At 38.2% G+C, this 22852-nt stretch overlaps 1 protein-coding gene and 1 long non-coding RNA gene across 3 annotated transcripts in view; one reads left to right on the top strand and one right to left on the bottom strand.

The window, feature by feature from the left end:
* LOC128865155 (protein cappuccino) overlaps positions 1-22852 on the top strand; it is a 162347-nt gene that overhangs the window by 35595 nt on the left and 103900 nt on the right. The window lies entirely within an intron of this gene.
* LOC128865156 (uncharacterized) lies at positions 17156-18254 on the bottom strand. The gene is made up of 3 exons (XR_008454759.1): positions 18123-18254; positions 17843-17936; positions 17156-17787 (listed from the first exon to the last, which is right to left on the bottom strand). It is a non-coding gene; the product is annotated as an uncharacterized LOC128865156 (long non-coding RNA).

Here is a 22852-nt window from a genome sequence, read left to right as displayed (position 1 = left end):
TGTAAGAAGAAGCTTAACTCTGTCGCAAGACAAAACAGGCTTGTACTTATATGGGTTCCGGGACACTCCGGTGTTCAAGGAAACGAAATTGCCGACAAATTGGCCAACCGTGGATCAGCGGTGCCCCCACAAGGGCCAGAGCCAATAATCGGAATCAGTCCCGCAGGAATCAAGAATTGGATCAACGATTATGTAGGCAATCTACATAAAGAGCGATGGTCCGGTCTAGAACGCTGCAGAACTGCAAAGTGTTTTGTGACAAGTCCGAACAGAAAACTGTCAAACTTTCTACTAAAACTTAGAAGGAAAGACATTCGGTTGATGGTCGGCATCATTACAGGACACAACCCATGGGGTCAGCATATGACCACCATTGGAATCATCGAGGACCCGGTATGCCTGTCCTGCTTGGAGGAGGCGGATAGCACTGAGCACTTTCTCTGTGAGTGTCCTGCCTTTGCTAGAGCGCGACTACATGTATTGGGTTCCGATGTCATGGGAATGAGTAATATTCGTTCTCTAAAACTGGAGGATATTTACAGATTCGCCAAAGAATCTGGAAAATTCTCACAGGACTAACTATCTCTATCTCTGTCTCTATTCTTTCCTATCTCTTTCTCTGATACTTTTCTCCCTCCCTCCTTAACTATCTACCCCCTTTCCAGAGCTTTAAATACAATGGGCTTTTTAGCCTGAGTGTTTTAGGAGCCACCAAATCTCCTGGTGCTCCTTGGCTCGACCTGTTCAAATTTAAATTCAAGGGTTTAAGGGTCTTCATAAAAAATAATTCTAATACTTTTTTTTATATTTTTACCTATTGGTCATTTTTAATTTTGAGGGATTTTAGGGGTCTCTGTAAAAAGTAGTTCTTATTGGGCATTTTTTGGTTTGGGAGGTTTTAAGGGTCTCTATAAAAAATTATTCTAATTTTTATTTTATTTTTTTACTTATTGGTCATTTTTAATTTTGAGGGGTTTAAGGGTCTTTGTAAAGAAAAGTTCGAATAATTTTATTTCATTTTTTTACTGCTGGTCATTTTTTTATTTTTGGAGGTTTAAGGGTATTTATAAAAAATAATTCTAATAATTGTTTTTTTATTTTTTTACTTATTGGTCAGTTTTAATTTTGAGGGGTTTTAGGGTCTCTATAAAGAAAAGTTCCAAAATTTTTTTTTATTTTTTTATTGCTCATTTTTAATTTTGAGGGGTTTTAGGGTCTCTGTAAAAAATAGTTCCATTAATTTTTTTAATTTTTTTATTTATTGGACATTTAAATTTTGGGAGGTTTTTAGGGTTTCTATAAAAAATAGTTCAAATTGTTTTGTTTTTTGTAGTAAGTGGGTATTACTTTTTGAACATTTCCGTAAGGAATTTAAAAGAAGACACTAAATATTATCGATCTGTAAACATTTTAGCAAAATTACGGAAAAGTACATTTTTCCCTTGAGAGTTCAGTTGTTATTTTCAAATTAAAAAATAAATAAAAAATAAAAAAAAAGCAATTAAAAATTAGTTTAGGAGGGAGCATGAGGAAAATAATTTTTTTTTTTTTGGTACCGTCCTAGTACACATACAACCTAGGACCTTGAACCTAGGTGTTATCCTAGACCCCCAGCTCTGCTAGAAGTCCAACGTAGAGTTCAGGGTAAAGAAAGCGAATATAACACTTTACATGTGTAAGGGAATGTTGGGTAAAAAATGGAGTATCCAACCAAAACTATCAAAACTATCCAATTGGTCCTATACAGCCATTGTAAGGCCTATACTAACATATGCGGCACTAGTTTGGTGGCCTGCAACAGAAAAGAAATACAACAAAATTAAGCTGAACAAAATACAAAGAAGAGCGTGCATCTTAACTACCGGAGCGCTTAGCACCAGTCCTACTGAAGCGCCCGAAGTACTAACACATCTATTGCCATTAGATTTACACATTAAAACAATAGCTACTTGCAGCGCGGTGAGACTCAGAGACATAGGAAGCTGGACAACAAGGTCGTACGGGCACAGTAAGATCCTCCTACAGGGACCCTCGCTGCTAACAAACAGATCAGACTACACAGTCCCCGACCTTAACTTCAAGAAAGGCTTTACGGTACGTTTTCCACCGAGAGCCGAATGGAGCAAAGGGAAGGTGATTGGAAGATGCGATATCGAAATCTATACCGACGGTTCTAAGATGAACTGTGGTGTGGGAGCTGGCTTCCATTCGGAGCCACTCAACCTATCTCAGTCAATTCGTTTTCCTGACTATGCCAGCGTGTTCCAGGCAAAACTGTTATCGATCAGAGAAGCATGCAAATCACTAAAACTCTACAAGGAAGTTGGTGCAAGAGTAGCTATCTTCTCAGACAGTCAAGCAGCTATAAAGGCCTTGGACTCCAACTCCATTTCATCCAAACTAGTCTTACAGTGTAGAGAAGAGCTGGAAATTCTTAGTCATTGGCTTGAAATCACTCTGGTATGCAATCCCGGTCATAGGAATATACGGGGTTATGAGTTAGCAGATGAGCTAGCAAGAAAAGGCTCGACACTAGAAATAGCAGAGGCGGTGACAGTTTCCACCCCATTCAACACATTAAAAGCATCCAGTGCTTCACACTATCATGCTTTAGCCGAAAGAAGATGGAAGCAACTAACTACTTGTACTACAACAAAAAACACATGACCGTCATACAAAATTCAAAAGACGAATGACTTGTTAGGATGTTCTCGGCCAAACATTGCACGCATCACTGCAACCCTTACAGGTCATTAGAAAGTAGGGGATCATGCAGCTATACTCAATCTACCCTTCAATCGTATCTGCAGGAGCTGTCAAGCCCTGTGAATATCCAGGGCTAGGTAGGGCACGACTCCGCCCCTTTGGTAAGCCTTTCCTACAACAAATTAATGAGATCTCAGACATCGAGGTAAAGAATTTACTGCTATACTTGGGCCTCACTAAAAGGATTTGACTTAGAGCAACAAAAAAAAACAAAAAAAACATCATTATATGAGGACGGTGGTAATAAAACGGTGCTGGCCACTAATTAGGATTATTTCAGTGGCAATACTCAACCACCTTAACAACAACAACACATACAAAGCGCACAAGGCAAGTTAATGCCAGTACTCCATAAGAAGATCCTGGAACTTATCAACTCAGTACCGCAACTCCTAAGTTGCTTCTTATTGATAACGAATTGTACACAAGCCCAGTAAGGCTTGCGTTGTTTTTTAATTTTATTTTACATCTTTTTATATTTTTTCACATTTTTGAACCATTTTTATCATTTTGCACCAGCAGAAAAAACTTAACTTTTCCACAAAGCTGAATCAAAGCGGCAAACAAGCAATCAAATCTAATTAACATTCGTGCAAACACAGTTTTATAGTCCTTAGAAAAACTACGCTTGATTAAAAATCCTCCTTTTTTTACGCCATAACTTCTAGATGATTCCACACAGAGACGCAGATTTTCATTTGTGAACTCTGACCAAATTTCTTAATTCACTTAAATGTAAGTCTTATGTAAATACGCACACACACACAATTCTCTTTTTTGTATGGATGCAGTTTGTGTGCATGCGAGTATTTGTGTAGGAGATGTGAAAGCGAAAAATTTCTACGCTCACAACGGAATGGTGTTTAAGTTTTGCAACAAAGTGGAAAATTCAAAAAGAAAATGCACACAAAGGTAATCAGATTAATTTTAATTAATTTAACATGCAAAAAACACACAAATACATACGCAAACATACGAATGCGTGTACGTTGGGGTAGTTGAAATGGAGTACGCGTGCACTTTAGGGCCAACTGCTGTGGCACAAGTGACGCAAAGTCGGCGATGCAACGCAGGGGCACAAAAGTACTCATAATAAACTTGTCGGGGCACATATTTATTTGGAATGTCACACCTTGCGAATTCTATAAACCCGAGATCTTCGGGATATAGTTAATTCAATACCGATATTGCGGGATTAGATTCGGGATTTAGGTGTTGATTATTTTGCAACAACTTAACTCGAAAAAATTGCGTCAATATTGAACAAAAAACAAAACACAAACAAAAACGTTCCAACGTGTCCATATTCGCTAAAAAGTTACGTCACAGTTGATCTTTTTGCTAAAAAAAGTAATTTTTCTGCCTTCATTTCATATTCCTCGTAAGGAATTACAAATACCGCAGTTCCGCGATTGTTTGCAAATAATCCCGGGATCTCGGGATTGATATCCCTAATTTTTACGCACCCACAAACATATAAACTTACATGCAGTTGCGATCAAAATAATGGAATAAAAATTTTGTGTTTCTCTGAAGAGCATTTCAAATGTGGAAGTACAGAACTTCGTTTATTTAGGAATCAGCATTAACACCATTAAAAAGAGAGAGTCCTTATCCGAGGCTTATTTGGATCTTTCATTGGAGCGATTTTTTTAAATTGTGGATCCCAAACCCTTAAAGCTTAGAGGCTCGCTGCTCACATTAGTTCACTACGAACGGATGTCCGTAGTTTATCCAGGGGACACCGCGTGGAGGCAGTGTGTCACCTTGAAACGAGAAAGGGGGGCGAAGATCGATTGTGACATTTGCCATTTTAAGTTGTAATCACGCACTTTACTTTGTATTTCTGCTTCCTAGACCCCCTTTCTACTTCTATGTAGACCCCCCGTTCGATACCAAGCGAAGTTTCAAACAAGGCCATTCTTTATCTTGTGACTTTTTCAACCTCTTGCTGGAAAAATCTTTCACGTTGCCTAGCGGAACCGCACTAGTACTATCTTTCATAAGAGTGCCATGCTACTAGCATATTGCCGACGACATCGACATTATCGGCGAAACCAATCGCACTGTATGCTCGGCATACTCCAGCTTAAAGAGAGAGGTGAGCAATGTGGGACTTGCGGTGAATGAGGGTAAAACAAAGTACCTCACAGGAAGTCTTCGCGTCTTGCGCAATATGTCAGTGTTGGCAACCAACAATTCGAAGCTGTGAAGGACTTTGTTTACCTTGGGGCCTGTAGTGAGGAGTATCACGTACGCTGAAACAGCGAGTTGTATGAACTATATAGGGACATTGGCATAGTTAAGCGTATAAAAATACAGCGGTTACGGTGGCTGCGCCATGTCACCCGTATGAAAAAAGACACTGCAGTAAGGCGAATTTACGACACGGTACCCCCAAAAGGAAGGACCTCCGTTGGAAAGCCCAAGTGCTGTGGGACCTGTCTTCACTCGAGATGTCCAACTGGCACCAACGACTTTGGTACGGCTTTTGAAATGCTTGGGAAAAGTATTTTTGAGTCTGTGCGCATTGCCGCATACACTGAGTTCCTCTTTTTAATAGTGGTTTTCTTGTAATAGTGATTTTCTTAAAATATACGGTCTTTATATAACCACGCAATTCGACTGAATTAAAAGATAAGCGGCAGAACGAACAAAACAGAGAAGAGAATGTTCTCATTAGTTAATGCTACTTCAGTGCTAAAACTGGCTGGATTGAGGATTAACTTAAGTAAATCTGGTAAGTGGCTGCGCGAAGATGTTGGCAAGGAGGATGGTTTCGCCACCGCAAAAATAATAGAGATGAACTTCTTCAGCTGCTATGCAACACCAAACGCTGCATACGAGGGCTTCCTGAACAGATTGGTTATTGCGGTACGACACGAGAGCCCTGTAATTATCGCCGAAGACTTCAGCGCATGGTCCGTCGAATGGGAGAGCCGATACACCTCAAGCGTTGACAGAAGGATTTGCGGAACTATACCTCGCTTTACTCAACAACGGGGCTAGCACATTTGAAAATGTCAGAGGCACGTCAGTCATAGATTTAGCATTTGCTACCAAGTCCCTTGTGAAGCACTGTTCGTGAAGAGTCGCTGAAGGACACACTCATAGTGACCACCGCGCCATCATAATAGAAATCGAGGACACCGAGAGATTCCAATTCGCCAAATCGCCTAATCGTCTAGCAAAAAGCATGGAAAATATGCTTGATACGGTAGGGATGGATGTTATGATCGCGTAAATAGAGGCACCCCCAGGTGAAGCTCTAAATAAATGTCGACTAATAATGGAAGCCCTGAGAAAAGTTTGCGATGCCTCAATGCCACAACGAAGTAAAACTAATGGCAGGAAACCAGTCGTTTGCAGGAACGAAGAAGTTGCACAACAACGTGTGGAGTACATCGTAGCGAGAAGGAGACATCAACGATGGCTACAATCAAAGGGCTCAGGAATTCAGACGGCAACGTGTACTCCTTAGCAAAGCAATATCGAGATGCAAACCCATAGCTTTCCGGACACTTATAGAAGATGTCGACGCCAAGCCCTGGGGGAATGTCATGTGAAATTGTCATGTGAAAAATGAAAGCATTTTCAGGAAAAGCCTCAACATGCATCAGTACCATAGCGAAAATTGTTACCGAGTTGTTTTCATCTAGAGGAAAATTAAAAATAGTACGACCACTAAGGTGTGATCCCTGTGGACTCACAGAAATTATAAAAAAGAAGCTCCGAAAGGGATAAAACCTCATAAAGCACCAACGCTGGATTGGATTTCCAATGTGTTGTTGCAGGTGGCTATACAAGCGAAGCTAGGAGTAGTGCCTGCTTGTGTCAAGAAGTTTTCCCCAAACTGTTGGATAGACATACGTAGATTACTGCTCATCCCAAAAAATTGCAACCCCACACAGATGCCCGCAGCATACAGAGCAGCTTGACATCACAGGCAAAGTACTCGAAAAAAATCATTTGCATATGGAGAAATTTACTAAATCGATAAGGCGTCTTTCCTAGTTTCAGTACGGCTTAAGGGCAAAGAGAAGTACGCTTGATGCAATCCAGATAGCTGCTAGAGCAGCACTACAGCGCAGGGCAGATGGACTGGCGGCTAAAAGAAATATTGCGAAATTATTACGCCTGACGTGAGGAATGTTTTTAGCTCGGCGGACTGGTTTCAATGTTCCTGAATATTTAGTAGAGATTATAATACTTCAAAAATAGGACGCTACTTCAAAAATAGGAGGCTCATATATGACACAGACATAGCTCCAACGCATTTCAACGTCACTGCAGACGTCCAATAGGGCTCTCTGCTGGGAGCAATCATGTACGATGGTGTGTTCCGCGTACCTAAGCCAGGGCGTAGAAATTGTAGGGTACGCAGACGACTTCACGATAATAGTAGTAGCAGTGAGAGTTGTGGTATGTAAATATTCATTTGCGGTAACATAAGCAACTCAACATAATTCCCTATATTCTTTTTCCAGTACCTGTACGCACATATTACTTGAGAATGTTAATAAACATTCTCTGAGAGTATTAATGAACCTTCTCTCTTAATGAACCTTCTCTGTTAATGAACATTCTCTGACATTAATTATTTAACATAAAAATTAACACTAACATTAGCATCAGCACTTATAATCGGATGCATACTCACATACACAACTCTTACTTTGTGGTGTATTCGATATGCATTAACAGCAGTAGCGCGCTCTCACTTTTGATTTGCAGATGAGCATCGCTGTTATATGGGCGTGTATGTTAGTGTATGATGTTATAGGATTTTCAAGTGCCAGAGTTATAGCTTGAAGAAACCTGTAAACATTTTTTTTTTTGGCTTAGATAATGAGAAGTTCATCCAGATCATTACAGCCATTATCGAGCTTGGCGAACAAAAAAAGAAGCTGTAAAAATATATATTAAATAGTGAAAATATAAATTTTCTTTATTTTTTTTTTTTGTTATTCTGCTCTTTTTTTAATTTACAGAACTAAACATTTTTTTCTTTTATTTTAATTAAATTATTTTAATTTTTAATTAAGCACGCTACTATTATTTTCCGCACAACAGTACATACTAAGTATGTATGTCGCTAAGCAAACTGCGCCTCGCTTTTATTGAAGTTGAAAGTATACTTTTGTCAACACGGCAACAGTGTCACAGGAAGAAGAGCAGCAGGAACTGTAACGGCAAAAAATGTGTCTGCCGCGAGGAGCCACAAAGTTGCTAGGGCAAAGAAAGTGAAGGAAAATTTTGCGCGACGTGCGATAAGAACGACATAGTGCGCAGCGAACTGCAGCTGGAAGGTGTATAAAATAAAGTGAAGGATGCGCACGCACACCAAAGCGCTGCAACATATCTGCACAAGCAGGCACACGCACACACACGCTTGGGGGGCATACGCGCACACGCACCAAAGAAGCCGTTCGGAGGCTTGCACGCGTGGGAAGAACACACATAGGTGCATATACATAAATGTGCATATATAGTATAACTGTACATATCTCCACACAGACCTCTGTACACACACGCACCGCAGAATGCCATTTAATTAATTTAAAGAAAAAGTCAGCAAGCGGCGCATCTTTCATCTTCCACCTTCTTTACGTACGCTTGCTCGCAGAGGACTCCCTTCTCTACTTGCGTGCTTCCTTACTGCAGTTGGTACATTTTTTGACAAATTGCAACAAGCCAGCAATAATGCCGGACGATGTTGCTGGGAAATTGCAGCTGCAATTGTTATCGCTTTTATTGCTGCTTTAGTCAGGATGCGCGCCTGTATTGGTGTATGTGTGTGTATGTGTGCGCATAAGTATTGTTTTCGTTCGTTCATTCATACGCCCCCACGTTCCTTCTTGCATTTTGGTTGGAGCGCAACTAGCAATCGCCACCATTCGTTGTATTGGCATAAAGGATTATGCAGCAAGCGATTTTGCTTGGACGGCAACGACGGCAAGTAGCTTAAGTAGAGGCAAGGCAACAATGGAACAGCAACGGAGTGGGTGAGAGGTTGGTTGGTAGAGTACTTTGAGTATTTGTAGACATTGTTGTTCGCCCAGTGTTTACGGCTTGATGCAGGGCAGGATTACGGGCACTGTCAACAGTTGCACGCACAGATTCGGGAAAGCGCTTACTTTTACTTAAGTGTAAGACGCGCAATTGCTTCGCCGACTTAAGTTTTCCTTTCTTCTTGTTTTTGATCAGGAAGCTGCAATTCACAGTAAAGTGCGAAGCTACGAAATATTCTAATTATTTTAATGTTGTTCAGAGTTCCACCAGGACAGCCTGTTTCGGCATTTTTTCAGAACTTTTATGTGTGAAGATTATGAGGTTTATTTTAAAGGATTATACAGAAACAGTACAGAAAACTTGGGAAATCCGCTACTGAAGTGGTGCAGGAGGTGCGTCACTTGTGTGGCCATCATAATGCCCCTGCTCGCTTGGTACGATTAGTCGAGCAATTTGAGTCGGTGATGTGTGTCTGTTCAAGGCCAGAGGAAATCTATTAGGCTAAATTTCATGCTTCTTGGCCCTGAAGAAAACACTGCAGCATAGGACAGTGTGGAGACCAAAATTCTGTCATCACGATTCGTCATAGTATTTAGTAAATAAATTAGTAATTAGTAAATAAATAATTGGCGCGTACACTTCTGTTCGGTGTTTGGCCGAGTTCCTCCTCGTATTTGTGACGCTCGTCTTGATGTTGTTTCACAAATGGAGGGGTCTACAGTTTTAAGCCGACTCCGAACGGTAAATAGTTTTTTATATGGAGCGTTTTTCATGATAGAAACTCACTCGGAAGTTGGCCATTGCCTGCCGAGAGGCGACCGGTCCGTCGTAGTTCTCATCAGTTGAGACTTTCCAGATGCAGTTCAAAGCAAATTTCACTTGAAGATCTATATTTTAATGCTTACAAGATTGAGTTTGGGATCCGCCGAACATGTGATGTGCTGCTCGCACGTTCACAGTTCCAATCTTACAAAAACAACACAATTCTGGTGTAACATCGAAAAAAATCATCATCTCTGGCTAGACATATTTGACTCTTGATGGCTCAGATAAAAACAAAGCAAGTTCTGGATAAGATCGATCTACATCACGCAGGTCAAGGGTAAATGGATCACGGAGCCCACCTGCGTGGTAACCAGACGGGTGTGGTCTAGAAGAAATGAAGAACCCACGGACGTGGGTCCATTACCAGTCTAGACCGATCTTCCATAAGTACTTCTTCTCTTGGTTGGCGCGCTAACTGCTTACGCGATTTTGGACGAGTTAACAAAACGCGCCAGTCACGTTTCTTTCTCCTGCTAACCAGCACCAGTCGGACACACTAAGTGAAGCCAAGGCCTTCTCCATCTGCTTTCTCCTTCCGTAAATACAGTGATTGATATTATCACCACGTACTGCCCGGTCCGAGCTGCGGAGACGAGGAGGAAGTAGAGAGTGTTGTTCTTGCAAACGGAGCATCGGTGTCTAAGCTCTTACTTCTTTGGACAACTGGCATACTTGGGGTATGCAACCATGTACAGCATTTCATTGTTTATGTGAGAAACAAAATGGTTTCATCTCAACAAATAGCAGGGGAGGCTTGTGCCCAAACAACTGCTAACACAATGGGCCTCCAAACCTTAGTCGGTCTCGCAATATGCTCATGAGGAGTGGCCACTACAGTAACCTAACCAAGCGTAATAAACAGAAATGTTCCATTTAGGGAGCTCAAGAGCTATGTGTGATCCTTCAATGTTCAGTACTTGCATTTCAAGTCCCTGGCTGTTGCCTATTTTGAGTTAACTGCGGGATTCGACCGCTCTTCTTCGAGAAGACGATTGCAATGGCATTACTTGTCTGGGTAGATATTCCACTAATTATGGATCGTCAGTAAGGTTATCTAAAGATTGACTCAAGATACGTGCTGTTTCGATGGAGCCGAACTTTAGGAAATATAGGAAACGGGTATTAGATTAGGGTTTAAGTGCGCATGTGAAGAGGTGATTGATGAATGCGCGAGAGTTCCTCACATATTGGACTAGATAGATTTCTTCGAGGTTTGCACTTCGATCTCGTGGTTGGTTGAGCCCTATATTGCACTAGCGCTTGGGGTATCGAAGTCCATCCAATGTCAGTAATGGTTTTCTGCTATAATATAGATAATTTAGTTATATGAGTATTACGCCAGTGTCACAAGGCAACGCAAATTCTCTATCTATGATGGGTCTTGGTTGGCCTTCGACAGCGGCATTCATGGGGCCGAGAGTGTAAGAAGGTTAATTGACTCTCAATCGATTGTGATAGTTTTTTCACACAAAAAAATATGTTTAGTGAGTTTGGTTGGTGGTTTTGGCTGATCTGTCAAAAGATCTGACTTAGATCTCTAGGCTCCATTTCGTTACCAATGTTAAGTATTTGAAGTCAAAGATATTATTTTATGAAATTCTTAGTGCACGTCTTCGCGAGTTTTAACAAGCTATTCAGGCTTTTGTCAGCAATATCTTTCAAGGTTGAAAACTATGCTGATCTTAGGCACATTTGTCGAGTCCTACAAAGCGCAGGGCAGTGGTAGAATAGGTGTTTCGAAATATCCCCAGCTTTCGTTTCGTCGCGTGGACAGCTCTGGAGTAATCCCATTTTGGTTGTAAGGTTGGGTGAGGCAGTGTCCCGTCAATACTCCAAACAATGTTTTGTAGTCTTTTCTAGTCAATGATAAAATAAAGTTTGCAGTTTTCGTATTCCAAGTTTTTAGCACAGTTTTGGGCAATTTTGTACGAGGTTGAGTGTTCCCATATCGACTGCGCTATCTGAGCTAGTTCCTCATTTAGTTCCGTCTTCAAAAAGGAATATTATGGGTATACATATGTCTGATGTGCTCAATCTCGACAAGCGAATGTCTGCCTTAGCGAGCTCATCGGCGCTCTCAGTTCCTTCTATTCCATTGTGACCCAGTATCCAATAGATAGTGACCTGCTCATTTCCGCAGAGTTCATCCATTTCGTTTCTCTGAACACATTTCGAGTTAGTACAAGGAGCCATAATTATTTAGGTACTCTAATAGTCGGTTGTCTATCAATGAAAATATTAGTCCGAGTATTAAAAGGGGTTAATTCCAGAGCTAATTCAGCTGCTTTTGTTGCGTGCAGATTTCAGCATGAAATATAATACAGTAATTAGAGAGTATGAAGGACTTTTGGAGATCAAATTGCTGACAAAAGACAGCCGCTCCTACTCTTTCCGCCCTTCTGGACCTATCCGCAAGGAAATTATATGAATAGTATATTATGTGGATTCTAGCTCTTTTTGCCATCTATTTTGCTCTATAATGACGATGATCACGTAGCCTGACTTTCCGTCTGAATTGAGAATGTTGCTGTGACCAGAAAGCCTCTTTGAGAATTGTCCTGACATCTTCAGTCTTACAGCAGATATTTTGGCTGAGCTTCCTACTACTGGTTTGAGTAGATGCCAGTTGAGAATTCTTTCTATTGCCGCTGTTGGAGTTGTTGCTCATAGCGCTGGTTACAAATATTTCTGCGCGCGCCTTTGCGCGCTTTCCAATCTTTCAACGTAAGTCACTTTATTGCGTACTTAATGAGTACTTGGAAATAATTTTCTTCAAAAAAGGGTTTTTGTTTCTTTCTTTAGTTCTAGATCTATCTTCCAATATCGATCTACCCACTTCTATTTGGCAACATCCATTCTTGAAAATATTGCAGAATCTTAAGCAAATTCAATAATTGCACTGCGGCGCTACTGGCCTACTGCCACACTTGCAAAACTATGTAGAGAGGTACAAAGTACAAAGAGGGGTACAAAACTACCTCAAGCAAATGATGTGTGAAAATTACACACGTGCACATAAATTTGCTTACATATGAATGCATACATTTACACATACACGAATACGCGCGCCAAATGAAACAATGGAACAACAACACTGGCTAAGCCGCAATTGATTTTGCAAACTAAAAAATTTGTATGAGTCAAATGAAAATAAAATGAAATTAAATGAATAATAAGTGAGTAGTCAGCCCGGCGGAGCTGCTTGGTTTATTACTGCTTCGCTACAGCTGCTAGGTGATAAAATTTTCACGTTGATGCGAAAAAGCATTCAGTAATACGGCAGTTAGTCATTTGTGCTGGGCGCGAAAATAACAAAGAGTTTGAGAGTAACGCTTTGTTCCGAAAAAATTTAAAAATTTCTCAGCGCTGCTTGAAGAACGGAGAGTAAAATTCCAAGGCCATGCAACGTTTTGGACATTTTCGTTCTGCGAGAAAGAAAAACGATATAACGTAGAGGAAAAGGAGAGAGAGAGGGAGAGCTATACCTTATATATATCTTAGATACACTTTAGGCTTTTTTTCCTGAGTTTTTCCTTGTGGTTGCTAATTTCTACTGAGAAATAACACTACCTACTTTTTGGCGCATATTTGTTGGTGCAAACTTGTACGAAATATAGTTTTGGTGCCTACTTTTGGCGTTATATTTCCTTGGTGCCTACTGTTGGGGGCGTTTTTTGGTCCCAATTCTGTTGGCGTTTTTTTTATTTCCGTTTCCTGGCTAGTGCTTGTGCGTACTATAAAGTACTACCCATTCCGGCGTCGGATTTATTGGTATTGCCTTGCGGTAATTTGTGCCGTTGCAAAGTGCGGCCGATTCCCAAAAAGCTGGCCAAAAGTCGAAAAAAAAAGTTTCTAGATAGAGTTTTTTTGTCTTTGGGTTGGCTACAGTAATGCCTTGAGTAGTGAAAACCGTTCATAGCAACGTCCTGTACCCAAGGTATCCTCTGTATTTTCAGTCGCAACGTGGCCTTCGTTTGAGCATCGTATTACTGTCGATGAATAGTGAAAGTTGTACACATTTGAAAGATTTTGTAATGGAGTAAATTGAACAAAACCAAATGGAATCATCTTCGGAAGGTTAGTAAAATACGAGAAATCTTTAGCACATATCAATACCTCGACACAAAATTTTTAGTTGCAGCAATACGTAGATACATTTTTTGCAATTTCACGTGAGGGGGTGGCCAATAGGGGTGGAAGGGGGTGGATCTTCAAAATTTTAAGACCAAATTCGTAATCAGCGACCCCGAAAACATATAAATTAACATGCATCTTGATTATGTTCTAGAATATACGCTATTTCACGTGAGGGGGTGGCCAATAGGGGTGGAAGGGGGTGGATTTTCAAAATTTTAAGATCAAATTCGTAATCAGCGACCCCGACAACCCCCGAGTAAGAAATTTGGAGTCAATTACTTAATTTTTTGAGTTTTGACCAGCTTTTCGGGAATCGGCCGCACTGTGCATTGCTGCGATACTGGAATCGCTGCGCTTGTGCTGGTGATAAACGCTCGGAGTAGTGCGCGTTGTTGCCACGGTTCGTGTCCGGCGTTTACCTACACCGGTCGACCCTTCTCCGTTTTTTGTAAATTTTGTCTATTTGCATTCTCTGCAAATGTTGTGAATCTCTCTCTCTCTCTCTCATTCTCTCTCGGGTCTCTGCCTCTTTCTTTGTCTGCCTTGAAAGTTTCACTTCTGTTATGTGTACTACGCTACACGCACTTTTTTGTTTCTTTATTTTTTTTATTTATTTTTTTTTATTGTTTTTACTTATTTATTTCTTTATTTAATTCACTTATTTTTTTTTTTTGTTACGTTTTTTTATTCATTTTTTTGTTCTTCTTTTTATCACTACCGGCAGGGCGTCACATGAAGGGTGCCGGTAGTTCTCAATATAAAGAATGGTCACGAAAAATATTGGTTGGGCGAAATTCGTTATAACATCAAATTTATATACTTTAAGTATCAAAGCAACTATTTATTTTATTTTCTTCTCTATTTCTTCCTTATTAAGCGTACTATGTTCAACAAAAAACTCATATCAATTATTTTGTTTTAAACAAAAAATGGCACAATTTAGATTTTACTCCTTTCAATTTTCTTTTAACCATTACCAATATTTTCCAATGGATCCCCATTGTGAACCGCGGCTTTGAATCATTTGCATTTGGGAAGGATTTTTACGTGACGGGTCCCAAATCCAGCGCACAACCAGATATCCTGGGATGCTTCGCCTTCTCAAATTAGCTCCATCTCAAGGGATGTTTGGGAGCTATCCAGAGGATACTTGTGCGAAGGCCGGAAGTTGTGAGTTGCTTGCACCGTATGCAGAAGAATCCCAAGAGAATGACAATCAGGGGCTTGTGTCAATTTCTACACTCGACACCATCCTCAAGTCCAACGTAGAATCTCTCTTGCCAATAAGTGCTACTTTGAACTAAGTAGGTAAATGAGTAGTAAAGTCCTCTCTCAACGAACAAAACTAACTCATCAAGGCCGTCCTGTTGTATGCCGCAGAAGTTTGGACGATGACAACATCCCATAAGGCGTCCCTTGGAATATTTGAGAGAAAGATTGTGCGTAAGATTTTTGGACCTTTTTGGACCTTTGAATATCACAGGCGATGCAACGATCAGCTGTATGAGCTTTACGACGACATAGACATAGCGCAGCGAATAAAGATCCAGCGGCTACACAGGCTGGGTCATGCCGTCCGAATGGATACAAACGTTCCGGCTCTGAAACTATTCGATGCGGTACTACTTGGTGGTAGCAGAGGAAGAGGAAGGCCTCCTCTGCATTGGAAAATCAGGTGGAGAAGGACTTGGCTTCACTTGGTGTGTCTGACTGGCGCCGGTTAGCACGAAAAAGAAACGACTGGTTTGGAGGGTTGTAGTCCTTTTGCATAATATTTAGTTCATGGCAACAAGTCTATAACGGCATGTTGCTAAATCGGGCTGAAACGGAACTGAGTCTTTATGTTGTTATGTTTTTTTGATTTTTATTGCTCGTTTTATTTTTCATACTACACTAACAGATGGTCTGCCAAGCTATACACTTTTTAGGGCATTTCTCCGATATTTTTAGCTTAAAGGCACCTGAAACGCCGCCTTTCCTCGTTGCAATATAAAACTCAGCGCCCTGAATTTGTTTAAAGCTTACTTTGACGTATGTTTCATCATCTACAACAGCACAGCCACATTTATGGAAAAAAGTTTCGCGCTCCCATTTTAGCACTCTTGTTTTGTTAATCATTTCGATTGGGTACTACAAAATTTTTTTATCGTTAACCTTCGCCTTTGCGCACTTTTCGGAGTCGTAACCTTTCGACATATGGACCTGCTTTGCAGCATCTCGGAGTGAAAGGCAAGGTTTTTCGAAATAATAACACCACTTCTTTGGCTTTTGACTGCGACACAAACCCTTTCTGTCTTCCTCTGCCAGACTTTCGCTCCACCAACAAGGCTTTATTAGACGCTTTTAACACATAAGTTACCGCACTTTTCGGAAAATTTAAAGCTTCTGCTATTCCGCTGCGCGACAAATGACCATTTTCTTGCTTTTTGCGCACAATTTTCTCCATAAGCTCGCACTGAACCGCACACATTTTGAGGTTACAAAAAGTGAAAAAAATTTCGAAAAAGTGAATACGCGAAATAAATAATAATAATACGCCGAACTATGACTATGTCTACTTATTTTTTATTTGCAGTTAATTTTACGCAAGTCATGCGTAAACTCAATCGACTATTTTTTTTCGTGTCCATTCTTAATGTACCACCCATAAGCTACACTGCGCTAGTCTTAAGGCAGGTACTAAGTTTTATTAGCAGGTTTTTTACTATTTATTTGTTTCTTATGTGGTTTTCATAACTTTCTTTTGTGAAAACGTGGTTCATACTCCCATAAAAGTCATATAAATTCAAGTTGCAAACACTTCCCAAATCTAAAAAAAAATTCAAAAGATTGTTTGAATAATTTTAAACTCTTTAATTAGAATTTTTAGCAAAATTTCGAGTACAAAGCGCAACTTTCAAGAGGCCCAAAAATCGCTTTGGTTTTAGATATTTTTTTAATTTTTTCGAATACCAAAACGAATGGTTGACATTTTTTTTATATGAAAAGAAACATCCAACTCCGGCAGCAAAAAAATTCTAAAACATTAACACTATTTTTGAACCACTTGAAACTTTCACTTCATAGCAAAATTTAATGGACTATAAAGCTGCATACTCGAAATTTCTACAAAAATTTTTATTAAAAAATTAAAAAAAAAAATTTATTAGTATGAGGTTTTGATGAAAATTTATTAAGTTTTTTGCTAATTTGCACAAAATTTAAAGCATGAATTTGTATTGTTTTTGTAGGAAAATGAGCTGTATTTTTATAAAGAAAAAACTTTTTAACATTAAATGCGAAACAAATAAGTTGTCGAAGCTTGCCAATAAGTCCCTGTGCCATAGTTTGTATTATTTAATATTTTCGATAGCGTAGACAAAATTCAAATTAAATATTAACACGAAATACAAAGTGGAAAGAACTTTTTAAAAATAAGACTACAACTATTTGAAATAAGTACACACCATTCCATATGCCAGAGTACAAGCCAATGGAGAAAATTTTCATTTATAAGTGGATCAGCTCACAACTGCCAACTTCAGCCAAGTATCTGTTTGGAGGCAAAGCAAAGGTGAGAAGCCGAAACCTGGTGGGGTCGTTCCTTCGTTCTCAGCTTAGAGAGCAAAGAGCGTCTGCTGCGTTCCAGTAGGAGCGGAATGTTTGTCTTGGCGCCACAAATCCCTATCATGCATTCCAGTGCATAAGCATCTCGACAAAAAACTATGTATATCAAAGCGATATTCTTCTACATCTTAGCCAATTGCGACAACATTTTAATGAAAGAAAATTATTCAGCGAAAACATATCACTTCTAGTGCTAACAAAAAAAAACATTCTTAGCAACTGCAAGGCCAGGTTAAGCACAGGAAATATATTGAGTCATACACTTGAAAAATTAAGCCTCCTTAGCGAATCTTCCTCTTCCGAACTGAGGCTGGTCTCAGTGAGTACAGTACAAAAAACGATGAGCGATCAGATTTTTCACTTCCCATCAAAGAAAAAGAAAGTGCAGTTTTCAATGCACCTGAGAAAGCAGCTGATGTGACGAGGAATGTGACACTGCAGCTGAAATAAAAGAAATAGAGTTAAACGAAGCTTTAATTATATGTAGTGATGATACTTCTCTGCCCTCTGGAATAGTAACTGCATTGAAAACTTCAGAGGAAATAAAGACTCCGTTCCATCAGTCACAAATCGATGGTTGAGTTAGTCGCCTAAATAAAGAAATATGAGTAACAGAAGAGTAGATAAACAGCAATCAAGTGCCTATAGCAAACGGGTGGCCAGTTGAGCCCATAAACCTAAATATTTGGAATATGATCGGCCCAATTTGTGCCTGCCTATGGGAATTTAAATGACTTCTGTTAAGGTTTACACCACTCTCTTTTGTTTTCACTTACTTTCTGCTATTCTATTCGAGAATTTTGTATCTATTAGCTCACAGCGCTGTGGCATTTTAGATTAATTTCACTTGTCCCATTTTCACTTGTGCCATAAGCTGTGAAATAAATATTTAGCATAAATAAAAATGAAAAAATACGCCGATGATGGCACCATATACAAAAATGAACGATGATGGGCAGCGAGTAATGGACGTAGCAAACAATTAGCTGGCTGCTAATCGCTTTATCAGAAAAATAAGTAATGTACGGTGCAAATGTACATAAATACGTGCTTCATGTATGTGTGTATGTAAGAGTCTAATCCCATTTGAATTCCGAACTGTCGCTGACGGTGATTACATACTGACTCAAAGGGTGGGCCAAATAGCAGTTTATTTGAAAACTAAAGAATGTGGAATAAATTAAAATTGAAAAGTATCAAATGAATCCAAGGTATGATAAGTAGAATAAAATTAAAAAAAAAAAATTAAAAAATAAAACAAGCAATAAAATTAAAATAATTAAAGTTAAGTTTAATTAAATAAATTAAATGGCATTGAGTAAAATAAAATAAAACAAAACAAAACAAAACACAATAAAATAAATTAAATTAAAGAAATATTATATATTATATATATATATATATAGCATATATATATCGCTCATTTGCTGCAACGTCGTCATAACTCAAAAATTAAGATCTTACAGGAGACGCATTTTTCAGTTTTTAAATTGTTTTATATATATTAAAATTGCATATGAAAAGAAGATTATGGTAAAATTTGTGGAATAGCATCTGGTGAAGACGTATATGTAAATTAAAGGTTGAAATGTATAATGGACTTTTTTCTGTAGCTTCAAAAGTACTCCGAGTTTTTCTTATGACGTTGTTGCTGCAAAAATAGGTTTTATGGTCTGACATAATTAAAATTGTGACGTTACTGCAAATAACAAAAAGTTTTATAGCTGAAAACCTATTGCAAATTCTGACTTGTGACTGTATTATATTTGCACCTTACTAAACATTATAAGAGAAAAAAATATGGATATTAAATAAAATTTATTGCATTCATTGCATATTTTACTGTAACATAAAAACTAACATATTACTTCAGGTACAAAAATAAAGAAACATAAATTCACGTAAAAAATAATATTCATTTTAAATAATTTCAATTTTTCTTTGTTTTCAATGTTTTCCTCGACAATCCTCCTGCACAGTTCTTATTGGGCGATCATTAATATTCAAAGTATTTTTAAAAAACAGTTTGCATACTCGAACTTTCTGCCCATTGAGATGGAAATAGAAGCCTTTTCTTTCTCGTACCACCTTCACGCACATAACGAAATTTAAACTGAATGAGCTCCATTCTATTCTGAATAAATAGTCGTTGTTTTTCGTACATAGCCAAATCCCAGTATGATCTAAAAATTACCATCCGTTCCTCTTCTGTAAATTTTTCAAAACATTTTCGCTTACACTTCTCTGTACATGGAGGTTCAATTTTTTCCTCTTTTCGAACTTTTTGACACGTAGACCTCATTTTGTATTCTTTTCCACTATTTCTCAACTTTTTGTTCACATTTCTTACCCAATTACTCTCATTTCGTTTACGCTTTACTCCTTTTTTTAGTGGACTCGTTAAAATCATCGGAGTTTCGATACCGGTTGTGTTAGCCTCAGAACTGTCTGATGTTGAATTTGGTTCGCAGTGACTGTTACTCTTACTGACAATATCGGGTGGAATGTATGTGGTATCACGTACGGAATCATCATCATCCTCAGAAAAAGAGCTCGAGCTTAACGAGTCTGATTTCATTTCAACAAAATTCACTGTTGATGTACTTTTTATCTGGCATTCTTTACCCTTTCCATCTTGTTTTTTTAAAGCCATTCCCACCATTTTGGCGGATCGAGAATTAGTTTCCATTATTTTTTGACGGAAAATAACAATACTGACATAAATGGAAATGATTCATAGCAAATAATTTATACTTAAAAAATATTTAGTGCAAGAATGTCATAACAGTGAATAGTTCTTTAAGGGGTTAGGTGGGTTACAGAGGTTCAAAAAAAAGGTATTTTTACTATTTTTTTTTAATATATACAATCATATATTTTATTTAAACAATTCAGCATATCAAAGATACATATTTAAACAGTATTTTGTGAAATTTTTATTTAAAAATTCCGAAAACTCAGCCGTTGGTACCTCATCTCCCTTAACGTCTCACAAAAAAATGCTCTTGCCGTGGACAGCATAACTCATTATTGGTTCATCTAAAATCGAAAAACCAAAAATATTTCGTTAGTACATGGATAAATCTCGTTACTGGACGAAGGAAAAAAAAAAATTTAATTTGAATTTTTGACAGACTTTGAACAAAAAAACACATTTTTTGGTCAAATTTTCGTCATGTGTTGACTCGAAAAAATTAGTTGTAATAAAAAACAAAAAAAATCCTTCGTTCAATAACTTGATAATGTTATTCCAAAGATGTGTGCAAAATTTGAACAAAATCGCTTCATAACTTTTCGAGAAATCGTGTCCACCGACTTAAAAAATCGAGTTTTGAGATAAACACGTATACCTGCGAAGCGCTCAACTGACGTGGCCTAATGGGCGGAACTTCTGAAGGGTCTATCTCTTAGAATTTTACTCGGATTCACTTAAAATTTAAGGAGAGTATTTTAAACATATTATACTATTTAATAAGACAAACAAAAAAATCGATTTTTTGAAATTTTCAAACCCACCTAACCCCTTAATACACTATTGCTTCACTAATACATTTTATTTGTAATAGTGTTTCAAGACAAAATAGTACTGAAAAAAAAACTATTATTTTCTGCAAAAACGTCATAACACTCAAAAACACTACAGGAATTCACTAAAATTTTTACATGCACAACTTCATATCTTAATGCAATATACACGATAGAGAAAGAGATATAAAAGTGAACTTACCTTTTATTAATATTGTCACAAAACGAAATATGACACTTCTCTAGAGAACTTCACGATGTTAACCACACAAAAGCCGACGCACAACTGAGATAATACGTTGTTGCATATACCTACGACGCAATAGGATATGTAATTAGAGCGAAAGGCATCTATCGCGATGCTGCGTGAAATGTTAAAACTTCGGATATAACACTTTGTCAGTTGATCAAACATATTATTTCCGAAATATTAGTGATGTTAACTAAAATTTTGCGATTTTTGAGTTATGACGACGTTGCAGCAAATGAGCGATATATGCACATATAATTGGCGCGTACACCCTTTTTGGGTGTTTGGCCGAGCTCCTCCTCCTATTTGTGGTGTGCGTCCTGATGTTGTTCCGCAAATGGGGGAACGTGCAGTTTCAAGCCGACTCCGAACGGCAGATATTTTTATGAGGAGCTTTTTCATAGCAGAAATACACTCGGAAGTTTGCCACTGCCTGCCGAGTGGCGACCGCAATTAGAAAAATGTTTTTCTTAATTTGGTGTTTCACCGAGATTCGAACCTATGTTCTCTCTGTGAATTCCGAATGGTAGTCACGCACCAACCCATTCGGCTACGGCGGCCGAAAAACAAAACATTTAAAAAAAATCAAAAAACATTTTATAAAATTAAGCCACATAAAATATAATAAATAAATTAAAAAAAAAATAACTTAAATTAAATTTAATGAATTAAAATTTAAAAAATTTATATTAAAAAATAACACAAAAATTAGATGAAATAAAATAAAATGAATTGAAATAAAGTAAAAAATATATGAAATAAAATAAAGTTGTAGCATACTTATAACGTGTGATTTTTTAAGAGCTATGAGAAAGTTTTTCAAACAAACACACGTAAAATTCCGAAAAATGCATACAATTTTTATTTAAATCGATAGTACAGTCCATATAATTTAATATTTGAAGATTATTTCATGCAAATGTTGACCACGACTGCGCTTCAAATGGTCCATCCGCTTAGTCCAATTTTGGCATACTCTTTCGGCAATGTTTCGGCCGGTATCTCACATATAAATGCTTTAGTGTTGTCTTCCAATGCGTCAATTGAAGCAGGCTTGCCTGAATAGACATGAGCTTTAACATAGCCCCACAAAAAATAATCTAAAGGCGTTATATCGCACGATCTGGGTGGCCAATTGACAGGTCCCGAACGTGAAATAAAATGTTCACCGAACTCGCCTCTCAACAAGTCCATTGTTACGCGTGCTGTGTGGCATGTCATGGCGTGTCATGCAAGTCAAGCTCTTGCATTTTGGGCAAAAAAAAGTTGGACATCATTTCAAAGTAGCGCTCAGCATTCACAGTTACTTAACGATTTGCAGCATCTTTGAAGAAGTACGGTCCAATGATACCTCCGGCCCATAAACCGCTCCAAACTGTGACCTTTTCTGTATACATTGGTAGTTTTTGCAATTCTTCTGGCTGATCTTCACTCCAAAATCGACAATTCTGCTTATTTACGTACCCATTGATCCAAAAATGAGATTCGTCGCTGAACACAATTTTTCGATAAAAAAGTGGATATTAAACTTTCTTAACAAAACACGCATTTTTATAATAAAATTCAATGATTTGCAAGCGTTGTTCGTTTGTAAGACGATTCATGGTTAAATTATAGACCAAACTGAAGATGTTTGACAGTGAAAGAAAACTCGAAAACTATTTAAAAAGATAATAGCTAAAAAATTACCCGTTCTTTTATAAGTATTAATGTATTTATTTCTATTTCCTT

The sequence above is a fragment of the Anastrepha ludens genome, chromosome 5 (genome assembly GCF_028408465.1).
Source record: "Anastrepha ludens isolate Willacy chromosome 5, idAnaLude1.1, whole genome shotgun sequence".
In the NCBI taxonomy this organism is placed as follows: domain Eukaryota; kingdom Metazoa; phylum Arthropoda; class Insecta; order Diptera; family Tephritidae; genus Anastrepha; species Anastrepha ludens.
Note: the sequence above shows the minus strand (reverse complement) of the source record. Positions and strands in the feature narration are given on the sequence as shown.